General features: G+C 47.8%; 1 protein-coding gene across 5 annotated transcripts in view; it reads left to right on the top strand.

Annotated features, from left to right (window-relative positions):
- Window positions 1-3,250: 3,250 nt before the first annotated feature.
- KANK4 (KN motif and ankyrin repeat domains 4) overlaps window positions 3,251-12,699 on the top strand; it is a 151,734-nt gene continuing 142,285 nt past the window's right edge. For 2 of the 5 annotated variants that reach the window (XR_012247735.1, XM_073643785.1), the window contains exons 1-2: window positions 3,251-3,514; window positions 9,859-10,053. The gene's annotated coding sequence lies outside the window, so the exon portion shown is untranslated. Of the gene's footprint in view, window positions 3,515-9,858; window positions 10,054-10,353; window positions 10,633-10,673; window positions 10,693-12,699 lie in introns of those variants that run through there. The other 3 variants (XM_073643790.1, XM_073643787.1, XM_073643789.1) reach the window with 3 other exon arrangements.

The raw sequence follows: 12,699 nt of genomic DNA, 5'->3' as shown, positions 1-12,699 counted from the left end.
TTTTACACCTTATCCTTAATGAGGGAAAAGGATGGTGATTCATATTTTTATATTTTTTTAAAATATTTTTAAGAACTTTTTTTTTTTTTTTTACTGTATTTTTTTTTACTCCTTTTTAAAGGAGATGAATTGCAATGGGATCCGGTGCGTTCTATTTAAATGCTGCTGTTAGAGATTGAAAGTGTCATCTAAATGGTTAACAGAAGTGATCACAGCTCAGCTGTGTAACATAACCAATATCTACTGCTCATGGAGAGATCTCTGCTCCTGAGCCCCCTCCACATCTATGGACCCCGGAATAGACGTTTTTGCACTATAGAGTTGACCATTAAAGATTCTCATTACTTTCAGCCACCACTAGAGGGAGCTTTTATTATATGGCCACTTTGCACTAGGCTTCCTCTAGTGGTGGCTGCAGGTAGTCCATTTTTCCTGACAATGCGGATTGTAGATCAGCCTCTCTGTGTGGTGTAGGTCCTGTAACCCATGTGGATCTGTCTACCACCCCATAGTACCCTTGGCCTTACATACTATTTCTACCCGCTCTCTTGTTTTGCCCAGCAATGCCCATAGTGCACACAGGACAGTACGTCTTCCCTGTGGACAGAACGTTTCTGTTTGCTCATCACTCCTATGTGCACATCAGCAGTTCAGAGCTCGCACAGCGGGATCACGCCGGAGACGCCATGGACAGAATCGTTTATCCCAATCAGTGATATGGATTATTGCTGCAGCTAAAGGAAGCCGCCGAGTCTGCCTTGTTCTCATTACGTGGCCGTGTAAGCATGAACGCCCTCTGCAATAGATTGCCTTCCTCCATGTTACTAAGGGATATGGCGCAGATTCTTCCTCTAGGACAGTATTTTATTATCCAACTTAGGTGCCGTAATGCAATTATATGCATAGGCAAATGCATCTCCCCCAGGAGCTGAGCATCCGGGTATATAACCCGGCTGCAGCATTTATCTGTACAGAAGTCAGAGCTCCAGTGTTATTATATCACTTACCCAACAAAGAGTTCAACTTTTTTTTTTCTTAGCAACTGCCACCAGGGGGAGCTCTCTGCATATAGATATAAACAGCAAGTACTGAGTTCAGCTGCTGCTGCTGCTGTGTGTGGAGTGAGCTCCCCCTACTGGCAGCAAGAGTAAAGATGAAATGTTTAACCTCATGGTACTATTACCACTGTATGGGGGCTATAGATTTTTTTGAACATGGCAGCAAGCATTAATACCGCATGCCTAAGGAAAACTGCTTGTAACAACTCCCGATCTTAGTGGTACCCGCTCACATCTAGGCTTAGGTGATGTCTTTTTGCAGTTGCATTAGAGATGTCAATCAAGTCTAGATGGAAGCAGCGAGATAAAGACCATTGAAGAAACGCCCAGCGGACACTTGGAGGGTGCTGTAAATATATTACTGAAGTACTCGCTGCTCCACTGTGCAATACAGATAGCCAAGTGCGCAACTTTATAAAAGTTATGTTTTATTTTTTGGGAGGGGGGATTTTGTAATATTTCTGAATTTTCTCATTTATTCATTTTCATGTGGCCACCACTAGAGGGAGCTAAGTGCATGTGGATTTATAGGTCCAGCATTGAATGCAATGTAATCTGTATGCAATGAGCTCCCCCTAGTGGTGGCAAGTGGATGGGTAATGTATGGATAAGACATAGATTAGATTAGTTGTAGGTCCCTGGTACAGATTTTTCATCAGCACCTTAAGGCTACAGCTCTGACAGATTTTTTCCATGATACTACTAACCCCCTCCCTGCTGGGCTTGGCCCTACTGTGTGACTCTGCATTGCTGTTTTTTTTTCACTGACGCACTATTGTACATGTAATAAAAAATCCCCATGTCAGGATCTTCAGGACGCACCAGTTTTTCTAGTTTGAGCAGATAAGGATGGCTCCAGATATAATCCACAACAAATATGTGCTCTCCAGATTGATGCGCTCCACTTCATGTATGAATGCAAAAAAGAAAGATTGACTTTGCCATATGGGATATTGTAATGAGCCGGAAGACGCGGAGGTTCTTGTAAATGAGCTTGTGGAGCCTCGTTCTCTGGTAATTGCATCGTCTTCTGTACGGGGAGGTGTTTGATGGGTCGTCATTACCTTCATCCAGGTTTCCTTTGGTATCTGAGAGGAGAAGGTTGACACGTCTGGACCCTAAGAACCTCGGCACCTGCTACCTACCCCCCATAGCTGACACTTCTGGACCCTAAGAACCTCGGCACCTGCTACCTACCCCCTATAGCTGACACGTCTGGACCCTAAGAAGCTCGGCACCTGCTACCTACCCCCCCATAGCTGACACGTCTAGACCCTAAGACCCTCGCCACTTGCTACCTACCCTCCATAGCTGACACTTCTGGACCCTAAGAACCTCGGCACCTGCTACCTACCCCCCATAGCTGACACATCTGGACCCGAAGAACCTCAGCACCTGCTACCTACCCCCCCATAGCTGACGCATCTGGACCCTAACAATCTCGGCACCTGCTACCTACCCCCCATAACTGACGCGTCTGGACCCTAAGAACCTCAGCACCTGCTACCTACCCCCCCATAGCTGACACATCTGGACCCTAAGAACCTCAGCACCTGCTACCTATCCCCCATAGCTGACGTGTCTGGACCCTAATAACCTTGGCACCTGCTACCTACCCCCCATAACTGACACGTCTGGACCCTAAAAACCTTGGCACCCGCTACCTATGCTTCATAGCTGATGGGCCTGGAGCCTAATAACCTCGGCACCTGCTACCTACCCACCATAACTGACACGTCTGGACCCTAAGAACCTTGGCACCCGCTACCTATGCCTCATAGCTGATGGGTCTGGAGCCTAAGAACCTCGGCACCTGCTACCTACCCCCCATTGCCGACGCGTCTGGACCCTAAGAACCTCGGCACCTGCTACCTACCCCCCATTGCCGATGCGTCTGGATCCTAAGAACCTCGGCACCTGCTACCTACCCCCCATAGCAACTCAAAAACAGCATGAAATGGTCACAAATGAGCATGTTGTGACTCTGTTAAACTCGTCGTTGCTCTAATATTCCTCCGGGAAATGTATGAATAAAGAAGCCTTGCTCCGTGCATCAGGCTTCAGTTTTAATTTTTGCCTTAGTTCTGACAATATGTACATGCACCCGAAAGACCTGGATGAACACCTATTTTACAAACTCACATAAGAGTAGATGCAATAAATAGATATTTTTTTTGTTCTCCTGTATAGTAATACTTTTATATATTTGTGTGACCGGAGAGGGATTTACATGCAGAAGATCTATTTTAATTGCAGACTTGATGTGGGATTTATTTTTGGACCCGTGTTTCCCCTTTTTCGTCTGATCTGCAGTTTCTTCTATGATCCATGGTCATGTGTCTTCAGCTAGACCACACGTGTTTGTCTCACATCCCCTTCGGCAGCTCTCTACATTAAGTGCAGTAATTCGGAAAGTGACTTGTTAGGGTCTCGTCGCTGTACAGACGGATTTAAAGGTTAGTTTCCAGCGGCTGAATTGCTTTAAGGACCATTAAACCCTAAATATATATTGCCTTATAGAAAAACACGATTATCTAGAATATTTATGTAGAACTGTTAGGGTAAATGTGTAGACAAAAGTGACAGCTGCTAACGATGAGCTATTTCTCTCTGTAATCAGTCAATTTAAAGGGACAGTCCAAGAGGGAACGATGACCATTGAAAGTACTGGTGCATTGATTTCTCAAATGTGTTGTCCATCTCATCTTCTTAAAATTACTTTATTATTGCATATTCTTACTAAGAAACCAGCAGCATATATAATTTCGGTTGAATTCTTTAATATACGTAGTAAACCAGTTCCATATCAATGCCCTGTTAGCATAGCCGAAAAGCATTGGATGCATCACTGTGACTGGTGTGGACTGCACCGCTGTATTCTGCTGACAGGCTCCAGACCGGACTACATGTCTGACCACAGGCCGAACATAAATATCTGTATTCTGCTGACAGGACTACAGTGTCTGACCACAGGCCGACCATAGACATCTGTATTCTGCTGACAGGACTACAGTGTCTGACCACAGGCCGACCATAAACATCTGGATTCTGCTGACAGGACTACAGTGTCTGACCACAGGCCGACCATAAACATCTGTATTCTGCTGACAGGACTACAGTGTCTGACCACAGGCCGACCATAAACATCTGTATTCTGCTGACTAGACTACAGTGTTTGACAACAGGCCGACCATAAACATCTGTATTCTGCTGACAGGACTACAGTGTCTGACCACAGGCCGACCATAAACATCTGTATTCTGCTGACAGGACTACAGTGTCTGACCACAGGCCGACCATAAACATCTGTATTCTGCTGACACGACTACAGTGTCTGACCACAGGCCGACCATAAACATCTGTATTCTGCTGACAGGACTACAGTGTCTGACCACAGGCCGACCATAAACATCTGTATTCTGCTGACAGGACTACAGTGTCTGACCACAGGCCGACCATAAACATCTGTATTCTGCTGACACGACTACAGTGTCTGACCACAGGCCGACCATAAACATCTGTATTCTGCTGACAGGACTACAGTGTCTGACCGCAGGCCGACCATAAACATCTGTATTCTGCTGACAGGACTACAGTGTCTGACCACAGGCCGACCATAAACATCTGCATTCTGCTGACACGACTACAGTGTCTGACCACAGGCCGACCATAAACATCTGTATTCTGCTGACAGGACTACAGTGTCTGACCGCAGGCCGACCATAAACATCTGTATTCTGCTGACAGGACTACAGTGTCTGACCGCAGGCCGACCATAAACATCTGTATTCTGCTGACAGGACTACAGTGTCTGACCACAGGCCGACCATAAACATCTGTATTCTGCTGACAGGACTACAGTGTCTGACCACAGGCTGACCATGAACATCTGTATTCTGCTGACAAGACTACAGTGTCTGACAACAGGCCAACCATAAACATCTGTATTCTGCTGACAGGACTACAGTGTCTGACCACAGGCCAACCATAAACATCTGTATTCTGCTGACAGGACTACAGTGTCTGACCACAGGCCGACCATAAACATCTGCATTCTGCTGACACGACTACAGTGTCTGACCACAGGCCGACCATAAACATCTGTATTCTGCTGACAGGACTACAGTGTCTGACCGCAGGCCGACCATAAACATCTGTATTCTGCTGACAGGACTACAGTGTCTGACCACAGGCCGACCATAAACATCTGTATTCTGCTGACAAGCTCCAGATAGGACAACAGTGTCTGACCACAGGCCGACCATAAACACCTGGATTCTGCTGACAATCTCCAGATAGGACTACAGTGTCTGACCACAGGCCGACCATAAACATCTGTATTCTGCTGACAGGACTACAGTGTCTGACCACAGGCCGACCATAAACATCTGGATTATGCTGACAGGACTACAGTGTCTGACCACAGGCCGACCATAAACATCTGGATTATGCTGACAAGCTCCAGATAGGACTACAGTGTCTGACCACAGGCCGAACATAAATATCTGTATTCTGCTGACAGGACTACAGTGTCTGACCACAGGCCGACCATATACATCTGTATTCTGCTGACAGGACTACAGTGTCTGACCACAGGCCAACCATGAACATCTGTATTCTGCTGACAAGTTCCAGATAGGACTACAGTGTCTGACCACAGGCCGAACATAAATATCTGTATTCTGCTGCCAGGACTACAGTGTCTGACCACAGGCCGACCATAAACATCTGTATTCTGCTGACAGGACTACAGTGTCTGACCACAGGCCGACCATAAACATCTGCATTCTGCTGACAGGACTACAGTGTCTGACCACAGGCCGACCATAAATATCTGGATTCTGCTGACATGCTCCAGACAGGACTACAGTGTCTGACCACAGGCCAACCATAACCATCTGTATTCTGCTGACAGGCTCCAAACGGAACTACAGTGTCTGACCACAGGCCGACCATAACCACCTGTATTCTGCAGACAGGCTCCAGACGGGACTACAGTGTCTGACCACAGGCCGACCATAAGCATCTGTATTCTGCTGACAGGACAACAGTGTCTGACCACAGGCCAACCATAAACATCTGTATTCTGCTGACAGGACTACAGTGTCTGACCACAGGCCACCTATGAACATCTGTATTCTGCTGACAAGCTCCAGATGGGACTACAGTGTCTGACCACAGGCCGGCTATAACCATCTGTATTCTGCTGACAGGCTCCAGATGGGACTACAGTGTCTGACCACAGGCCGGCTATAACCATCTGTATTCTGCTGACAGGCTCCAGATGGGACTACAGTGTCTGACCACAGGCCGTCTATAATCATCTGTATTCTGCTGACAGGCTCCAGACGGGACTACAGTGTCTGACCACAGGCCGACCATAAACATGTGTATTTTGCTGAAAGGACTACAGTGTCTGACCACAGGCCAACCATGAACATCTGTATTCTGCTGACAGGAAGACAGTGTCTGACCACAGGCCGACCATAAACATCGGTATTCTGCTGACAGGACTACAGTGTCTGACCACAGGCCGACCATGAACATCTGTATTCTGCTGACAGGAAGACAGTGTCTGACCACAGGCCGACCATAAACATCTGTATTCTGCTGACAGGACTACAGTGTCTGACCACTGGCCGACCATATACATCTGTATTCTGCTGACAGGAAGACAGTGTCTGATCACAGGCCGACCATAAACATCTGTATTCTGCTGACAAGCTCCAGATAGGACTACAGTATCTGACCACAGGCCGACCATAAACATCTGGATTCTGCTGACAGGACTACAGTGTCTGACCACAGGCCGACCATGAACATCTGTATTCTGCTGACAGGAAGACAGTGTCTGACCACAGGCCGACCATAAACATCTGTATTCTGCTGACAAGCTCCAGATAGGACTTTAGTATCTGACCACAGGCCGACCATAAACATCTGGATTCTGCTGACAATCTCCAGATAGGACTACAGTGTCTGACCACAGGCCGAACATAAATATCTGTATTCTACTGACAGGACTACAGTGTCTGACCACAGGCCGACCATAAACATGTGTATTCTGCTGAAAGGACTACAGTGTCTGACCACAGGCCGACCATGATCATCTGTATTCTGCTGACAGGAAGACAGTGTCTGACCACAGGCCGACCATAAACATCTGTATTCTGCCGACAGGACTACAGTGTCTGACCACAGGCCGACCATGAACATCTGTATTCTGCTGACAGGAAGACAGTGTCTGACCACAGGCCGACCATAAACATCTGTATTCTGCTGACAGGACTACAGTGTCTGACCACAGGCCGACCATATACATCTGTATTCTGCTGACAAGCTCCAGATAGGACTACAGTATCTGACCACAGGCCGACCATAAACATCTGGATTCTGCTGACAGGAAGACAGTGTCTGACCACAGGCCGACCATAAACATCTGTATTCTGCTGACAAGCTCCAGATAGGACTACAGTATCTGACCACAGGCCGACCATAAACATCTGGATTCTGCTGACAGGACTACAGTGTCTGACCACAGGCCGACCATGAACATCTGTATTCTGCTGACAGGAAGACAGTGTCTGACCACAGGCCGACCATAAACATCTGGATTCTGCTGACAAGCTCCAGATAGGACTTTAGTATCTGACCACAGGCCGACCATAAACATCTGGATTCTGCTGACAATCTCCAGATAGGACTACAGTGTCTGACCACAGGCCGAACATAAATATCTGTATTCTGCTGACAGGACTACAGTGTCTGACCACAGGCCGACCATAAACATCTGTATTCTGCTGACAGGACTACAGTGTCTGACCACAGGCCGACCATAAACATCTGTATTCTGCTGACAGGCTCCATATGGGGCTACAGTGTCTGACCACAGGTCGACCATAAACATCTGTATTCTGCTGACAGGACTACAGTGTCTGACCACAGGCCGACCATACGCATCTGTATTCTGCTGACAGGACTACAGTGTCTGACCACAGGCCGACCATACGCATCTGTATTCTGCTGACAGGCGCCAGACGGGACTACATTATGGCCGGCCTGTGGGCAGACAAACATCTGTATTCTGCTGACAGGCTCCAGACAGGACTACAGTGTTTGACCACAGGCCGGCTATAAGCATCTGTATTCTGCTGACAGGACTACAGTGTCTGACCACAGGCCGACCATGACCATCTGTATTCTGCTGACAGGCTCCAGATAGGACTACAGTGTCTAACCACAGGCCGGCTATAAACATCTGTATTCTGCTGACAGGCTCCAGACAGGACTACAGTGTCTGACCACAGGCCGACCATGAACATCTGTATTCTGCTGACAGGCTCCAGATAGGACTACAGTGTCTGACCACAGGCCGACCATGAACATCTGTATTCTGCTGACAGGAAGACAGTGTCTGACCACAGGCCGACCATAAACATCTGGATTCTGCTGACAAGCTCCAGATAGGACTTTAGTATCTGACCACAGGCCGACCATAAACATCTGGATTCTGCTGACAATCTCCAGATAGGACTACAGTGTCTGACCACAGGCCGAACATAAATATCTGTATTCTGCTGACAGGACTACAGTGTCTGACCACAGGCCGACCATAAACATCTGTATTCTGCTGACAGGACTACAGTGTCTGACCACAGGCCGACCATAAACATCTGTATTCTGCTGACAGGCTCCATATGGGGCTACAGTGTCTGACCACAGGTCGACCATAAACATCTGTATTCTGCTGACAGGACTACAGTGTCTGACCACAGGCCGACCATACGCATCTGTATTCTGCTGACAGGACTACAGTGTCTGACCACAGGCCGACCATACGCATCTGTATTCTGCTGACAGGCGCCAGACAGGACTACATTATGGCCGGCCTGTGGGCAGACAAACATCTGTATTCTGCTGACAGGCTCCAGACAGGACTACAGTGTTTGACCACAGGCCGGCTATAAGCATCTGTATTCTGCTGACAGGACTACAGTGTCTGACCACAGGCCGACCATGACCATCTGTATTCTGCTGACAGGCTCCAGATAGGACTACAGTGTCTAACCACAGGCCGGCTATAAACATCTGTATTCTGCTGACAGGCTCCAGACAGGACTACAGTGTCTGACCACAGGCCGACCATGAACATCTGTATTCTGCTGACAGGCTCCAGATAGGACTACAGTGTCTGACCATAGGCCGACCATAAGCCTCTGTATTCTCCTGACAGCAAATAAAGAGAAGGTGAAAGAAATGTAAAAATACTGATGGAGAAAATTGCGCTATATCAGGGAATTGCTATTTATGCAATTTCCTATTCTTCTTTATTGTGCCACTGTTTGAGTTTTTTTTAATGTAACACAGACCACCAAGAACAGCAACTGTATTCTTCGAAAAGTTGAAAACGTAAAGGGGGAAAATGCATTTTACATGATGTCTGATCATATTGAGGTATTGCTATCTATGTATTTTTTTTAGAATACCCTTTAGGCAATGTGCACTTACATCGATATTTTTTTTTGAGGAGTCTTTCGGAGCTGCTCCGCTTGGAGAAATCTAAAAAAAAAGACTGATTCTGTATATTGCAGACAGTTTGCACAGTCTTCTCCTTTCTGCTGGTGATATCACTGATACCAGGAATTATTTTATCTGTTACATCAATGAAAGCAAAATGAAAATGTCCTAACTTGCAATCACCAGGACAACAAGGGCTAATGTAATATTTTAGGAATTTTCTTATCTAGAAAGGGTTTTTGGACAATGTATAAGACTGTAAAATGCTCCTTTCTCTCTTAAGGAAGAACAGCGCAGAAAGAACGGACTGAAGGAAGTTTGCTAGAAGGCGGATTTTTCATACTCCTTAAGAAAGACAGTGTCAGCATCTGGCTGATCGAGTCAGAATGTAGGACCATCCCACTCTCAGGCACTTCCACATACAGCTCCATGTACAGTCTGCAAACCTGCGGGAACCCGGCAGCCAGACATCTCCAAGGTAAGACCCCCGCTATCCCTGCACATTTGTGCTTCATTTCTGTCCTTATGGCTGACCAGGGGGGCATCAGAGGAGGAGGCGAGAGAACGTGTCGGGGTCTGCTCCCTGCATCCTCTGCAATATCTGCAGCTGTTTCCTTGCAGATAAACCGTTCTCGTGCTATCAAGCCCCATTCCTATAATGCTTTCCCACTGCCTGAAAACAATGGGATCAGCTCTGGAAAGAAAAAAAAAAGGGAGGAATTGTGGAATCTTTATATTGGCAGTATAACTTCACCCCTTTTCCAAAAACATAGACACACGCTTCCTCCATAGAATCGTTTGTTCTGCACCAGGAGAAAGTGAGGCTTGATGAACAGGACTCTACATAAAAATAAGACCCTCTTATGGGCCCCTAATAGGAAACATCTGATTGTATGAGGGTCCTCAGCGGGGCTTTGCCAAAACCTGTGCGGAAGGAGAGAAGAAAGAAAAAGCATCAAATAGTTAATCCTTCCCGCACCCCACGTTTAGAAGGAGAGGGGCTCGCCTGATATTTAATTGATCCTCTACAGGATTACAGACGGATTCCTTTTTGGAGGTAATGGCTCAATCCGGATTTTTCGACACCTAGGAATGGGGCGCCGCTTCTGCAGGAGAGGTGGGTGTGTGCTGTTGTGATTCCTGACAAAGGGAGAACTTTGGGATAGAGTGGCTCCATTGTTTCCACTTGCAAGAGTTCAATTTTTTTTTTCCAGGTTCCTATTCCTATCGATAGTGGTCAGGAGCTGGGTTTTCGTTCCAGTGTGTCAGTTCATACATTGCTTTTTGTTGTGTCCTTCCACAAGGATGTTTTTTTATTTCCGCTGCTTGCTAGAAACAAAGAGGAAAAAGTGTTTAACCTGTAGGTGACTAGAAGGAGATGAGTGACGGACCGTCCCAGCTTATGGGGGGGGGGGGTGACGGACCGTCCCAGCTTATGAGGGGGGGAGAGGTGACGGACCGTCCCGGCTTATGGGGTGGGGGGAGATGACAGACCGTCCCGGCTTATTGGGGGGGAGGTGACGGACCGTCCCGGCTTATGGGGTGGGGGGGAGAGGTGACAGACCGTCCCGGCTTATGGGGGGGGGTGACGGACCGCCACGGCTTATGGGGGGGGGTGACGGACCGTCCCGGTTTATGGGGTGGGGGAGAGGTGACGGACCGTCCCAGTTTATGGGGTGGGGGAGAGGTGACGGACCTTCCCGGCTTATGGGGGGGGGGGTAGGTGACGGACCGTCCCGGCTTATGGGGCGGGGGAGAGGTGACAGACCGTCCCAGCTTATGGGGCAGGGGAGAGGTGACGGACCATCCCGGCTTATGGGGGGGGGGTGACGGACCTTCCCGGCTTATGGGGGGGATAACGGACCGTCCCGGCTTATGGGGGGGTATGACGGACCATCCCGGGTTATGGGGGGGGTGGGTGACAAACCGTCCTGGCTTATGGAGTGGGTATGACGGACCGTCCCGGCTTATGGGGGGGTGTGACGGACTGTCCCGGCTTATGGGGGGGTATGACGGACCATCCCGGCTTATGGGGGGGTATGATGGACCATCCCGGCTTATGGGAGGGGGTATGACGGACCGTCCCGGCTTATGGGGGGGGGTGTGACGGACCGTCCCGGCTTATGGGGGGGGTGGGTGACGGACCATCCCGGCTTATGGGGGGGTGGGTGATGGAGGAACGTCTCGGCTTATGGGGGGCTGACGGACCATCCTGGCTTATGGAGGGGGGGTGATGGACCGTCTCAGTTTATGGAGGGGGGGTGACGGACCGTCCCGGCTTATGGGAGGGGGGTGCAGATAATAGGAAATAATGAGAGTTAATAGTGTAAGTTTGCGATTATCTCTGCGTCCTACACAATCCGCATTCTCTGTTTCTCCTCTGGTGCTAAGTGGTTAACGTGCCCGAGGCCGGAGACGGTTTGGAGGATGTGGGTTGTAATCTAGTGGTAAATTAGAAAGCACGATAAGTTTAATATTTTCCACTGTAGCAGATTTATGCGGTGCAGCATTTCTGCTTGAATATTACTTTTATTGCGACACCACAAACTACAATTGTCTCTAGTTCTGCATTCACTTAAAGGGACAATTTTACTAATTAAACTAGTGTTATGGCTGTATAGGACATAAAGCAAGAATAAAAGCGATTTCTGTCTTTTAGTAATCGGACGTGCCAGCGCTGAGAAATCAACCTTTGAAGTAATATGCAAATTAGCTGTGAAGTGCATTGGGGGCATTTCCGTACTCCGCACGCCCTTAACGCACTTTCATGAGGCTTCAAAGCTCGATTTCTCAGCGCTGGCACTTCAGATTGCTACAAGATGAGAATCCTTTTTATTGTTTTTATTTGCTACCTATATAGTCATGCCACTAGTTTGATTCATATAACTTCAGTCTCCGTCCTGATTTTTTCACAAAGTTAAAAAGCAAAAGATAACATGCGTGCGTTTTTGCAATCGTTATTGATGCATGTACAATTGCAATTCGACATCTATACACTTGTGTGTTTGCAGCTTCCATGCAGTCATGTGTTTCCATGGTCACAGACTACAAATAAGCCCCTGTAGTCTGATTTTGCAGTCGTGTTACTCCACACTTTCTGCCGAGCTGATAATCGAGAACAAGC

The sequence above is a fragment of the Phyllobates terribilis genome, unplaced genomic scaffold (assembly GCF_046119375.1).
Source record: "Phyllobates terribilis strain yellow unplaced genomic scaffold, ASM4611937v1 Scaffold_8__6_contigs__length_399053987, whole genome shotgun sequence".
In the NCBI taxonomy this organism is placed as follows: domain Eukaryota; kingdom Metazoa; phylum Chordata; class Amphibia; order Anura; family Dendrobatidae; genus Phyllobates; species Phyllobates terribilis.
This window is presented reverse-complemented; position numbering and strand designations above follow the sequence as displayed.